The sequence below is a fragment of the Echinops telfairi genome, unplaced genomic scaffold, assembly GCF_000313985.2.
Source record: "Echinops telfairi isolate 266 unplaced genomic scaffold, ASM31398v2 ScPeMD7_5592;HRSCAF=6446, whole genome shotgun sequence".
Lineage (NCBI taxonomy): Eukaryota > Metazoa > Chordata > Mammalia > Afrosoricida > Tenrecidae > Echinops > Echinops telfairi.
In genome coordinates this window covers 26,084,556-26,088,466 of record NW_022109491.1, presented here as the reverse complement: position 1 = coordinate 26,088,466, position 3,911 = coordinate 26,084,556, and the positions used below count along the sequence as shown (strand labels likewise).

At 55.3% G+C, this 3,911-nt stretch overlaps 1 protein-coding gene across 1 annotated transcript in view; it reads left to right on the top strand.

The window, feature by feature from the left end:
• TCF15 (transcription factor 15) overlaps positions 1–3,911 on the top strand; it is a 37,780-nt gene that overhangs the window by 28,057 nt on the left and 5,812 nt on the right.

Sequence of the window (3,911 nt, the reverse complement as noted above, 5' to 3'; positions counted from 1 at the left end):
GAATAGAGTAAAGAAGGCTGGAGGGGAGCAGCCTGTCTGGTCTTTGCCTCTTAAGATCAGCCTGGGCCTGGTGTGAAGTTGGACTCTCCCAGTGGGAGGCTGGAGGAGGTCAGGCGTGGCCCCCAGGCCGTGTCCTCAATGACATGCTGACTGCTGTGTTCCCCGTCCCTGGAACTGGAACTGTGGCTACACACAGTCTGCACTCCACCCATGTTTGGAGGGTGAATGAATGGCAGTGGTACTGGTGATGAAAAGTCCTCCAACAGAGTAAGGGGGAAGAGAGAGCCTGGTGGGATGGTGGATGCACGTTGGGCTGCCAGCTGCAAGGAAGGTCAGCAGTTCAAAACCACCAGCTACTCCGCGGGAGGAAGATGAGGCTTTCTACTCCTGTGAAGAATTATAGTCTGGGGAAGGTGGGAAAAGGGAGCTGATGTCAAGGAGTTCATGAAGGAAAAGAATGTTTTGAAACTGATTATGGTAGCAATTGTGCAATACTGCTTGCTATGATTGAACTATGGGATGATATGGTAGCTGTTCTAACTCCCAATAACATGGGTTTGAAAAGTAAAAGAATTACAATCTCAGAAACCCATAGGACAGTTCTGCCCTGTCCTATAGGGCCACTAGGAGTTGGGACTGACGCACTGAGAGTGGGAATTTTGGGAAGGGGCACCGAAAGGTGGCTGCGTAGTAAGTACACACAGGGTAGCCCTTGACTACTCATCAAAAGGCTGCCAGTCGTCAGCAGAAAGACCTGGTCAACACAGCACCAAGAACCCCTCAGGGCCACTCGGCTCTGCGCCCATGGGCTCAACGGGAGTCAGAATCTCCCTGATGGTAACTAATGACAGCAAGGACAGGGGAGCTCACAGGGTGGCGCTGAAGGGTCAGAGGGGTAGGTGCTGTCGGAGGCTGAGTGGTCAGGGGAGGCCTGTCTGAGAGGATCAGAGGTGAACAGATTTCTACAGGAAATGAGAGAAGAAGCCACAGGGATATCTGAGGACAGAGGGTGACGAGCAGAGGTTTGCTCAAGGAGCGGTGAAGAGGCCACTGTGACTGGAGCCAAGTGAGGGACAAGAAATGAGGCCCTTGTGTGGCTGAGAAAGTGACAGGTGCCCCTCCCCGTCACTGCACCAGGCCCAGCACACTCCCTGCTGCCTGGGCCTAGGGCCAGCCCCTGACACCAGTAACACAAAGACTGCCGCTGTGGGTTTCTAAGACGGTCGCTCTCTGCGGGAATAGAAAGTCCCATCTTTCTGCCGAGGAGCGGCTGGTGGTATCGAACTGCAGACTTTTCGGATCCCAGCCCAATATGTAAGCACTGCACACTTCCAGGGCTCCTTTCGCCAGCCCAAGCAAGGAACTATTATTATCCCCAGTTTTCATGAGAGGAAACCAAGACCCCCCAGAGGCAGCAAATCCTGGGCCGGAATCGGGTCTGTCTGATGCCAGACCCTGAGTGCTGCGACCACATTGTCCGGGAAGTCTTTGTTTACAACCCGCCTTCCCCTGGGCTGCAGAAGGCAGGCGGCTCATTCATGGTTTTGTTTTACTCCCAGAGTCCCCTGGGTCAAAGCTGCCAGAGAGGGAATGAATGAAAGAGTTTATGGAGCAAGCCCTGGCCCCCACCTCCTGCCCGGCTCAAGCCTTGCTTGGCATCTCAAGGTCTAGCAGGGGTGGGAAAGAGGCCTGAGCAGAGGAATTTCAAGGAGCCTTTGGGGGGGGGGGAGAAAGTGAAAGTGAGGGAGCCCTGAGCCCCTGTGAGGAGGCGCAGACAGAGGAGGAAATCTCCCGGTCATAATTCATCAGTGCAGGAAGCAGCAGCCTGGCCTGGGGCTGCATGTGAGGCAGGGCCTGCAGGGAGGGGGCTGGCTGCTCAGCCTCCCCCTCCTCCCCACCAAAGCCCAGCCTGGCCCAGGTCATGGTTACATGGGGGGGCAGGCAGGGGGGATAGGAATGGAAAGGAAGCCAGGTGTAGGAACAGGCTTTCTCTGCAGACAGGGAGTCCTGAAGATTTAAAGGGCTGCCCTCCCAACAGGCAAGGGAAACGCCTCAGACATGGTCACCTCCCACCCTGCGCCCCGCAGCCTCCGCCCCTTCTGGCCTGGGTCAGGGAAGTCAGGGAAGCTCACAGCGCAGCTGGGTGCATCTCAGAGAAAACTGAGGCCCCGGAAGGGAGAGGGAGGGGAAAGCACCTAGAACCGGCTGGTCTCCACTTCCAGGGCCCACTCTGGACTCCAGAGGCATTTGAGCTGATGAGAACGCTATTTTCAAGGACAATTGGATGCTGGCTTGGTCAACTTCCGGAATAGGACCAGGAAGTGGGCACTGGAGACGTAGTAATCCCACAAGCCACACTCAAGAGTTCTTCCCAGGGGCTCTGAGGGTGGGAGGAAGGAACCAGGGTCAGGCTGAACCATCTAAGGCAGTGGTTCTCAACCTTCCTAATGCCTAATGCCTAATGCCTAATGCCTAATGCCGCGACCCTCATGTGGTGGTGACCCCCAACCATCAAATTATTTTCATTGCTACTTCACCACTGTCATTCTGCTACTCTTATGAATTGGGCGACCCTTGTGAAAGGGTCGTTCAACCCCCCCAAAGGGGTTGGGACCCCACGGGTTGAGAACCACCGATTTAAGGCTTCTCTGAAGGGAAGAACAGTTGAGCATTGAGGGACAACTGTGAATGTGTGTGTGTGTGTGTGTGTGTATGAATATGTGTGTATTAAATGTGTGGGTATGTGAGTATGTGTGTGAATGAATATGAGTGTGTATAAATGTGTGAGAATTTGTGTGTGTGTGTGTGTTGGTGGTGACCTTCTTAACAGGACAGTCTGGTGTGAGTCGGTTTGGAAGCCGGGAGGCCAGAGAGGTCCAGAGTGAGCCGGTGAGGAGTGAGGTCAATTTTCTTTGACTCTGTAGGCTTTTCCGGAGGGGAACAGCAGGAAGCTGGGCCCCATCACCCCTAGTCAGGTGGTAAATGAGCAAGGAGTCTCCCAGGACCTCAGTGGGGTGCAGTAAAAAAAACAGGCTGGTGTCTGGCAGGCAGTAGGACCGCAACCAAGGGGTCAGCTCCTTCAGCGCCAGGAGTTTGTTTGTTCCCACCTGGATCCTCAGGAACGTGCTTGGCGCACAGAAGGAACTTAACAGATCATTTAGTGAGAAGATGAATGAACGGTGCTGTGTGTGTGTTTTGTTTCGCTTTGTTCTCTACAGCGTGTTCACCGGAAGGTAAACCCACTGCCTTCGAGACATTCCAACCCACAGTCACCTTCTATAGAGTTTCAGAGATCAAATCCTTACAGGAACAGACCGCTTGCACCTGCGCACCTTCTCTCTGGGGAAAGAGCCGGTGGTGTGAACCGGGAACTTTGCGGCTGGCACCCCAGGGCCTAGCTCACCGCGTGGGGTAATTCTTATTTAGAGAGAAGCACGCTTTTTGTCAAGGGTTTTCCCTGCACATCATCTCCTGCCTTTACAAAAGGCAGGTTCCGGGCCCCGCCCCGGAGCTTCTGAGTCAGATGCGAGCGAGCTGGACCTCTGTAAAATCCCAAACACCTCCTCGTCCCCAATTCTTCATGCACTCGCCAACTGCACGACCTCCGCCGTAGGATCGGAGGGTGGGAACACTCGAGCCGCCAGTTTCTTGGTCACCCGGCTACCCGGGGTTCAAACTGAGCCCTAGAAGGGAAAGGGCCCTGCTCCGCGTCTCCCCGCAGGGCTCTAAGGACTAGGAGACTGGACGCTTGATCCGCAGCAAGCTGGACGCACTCCGGTCCCCCCAACCCCATCCGATCTCGGGTATTTGATCTGGGCGAGCCCAGAGAGGATCTCCGAGCCTTCGGGGCGGATCACCAGCTCCCCGGGCCGCTTTCAACCTGGAAGCCGGGGACGGTGGGCGCGTCCCCA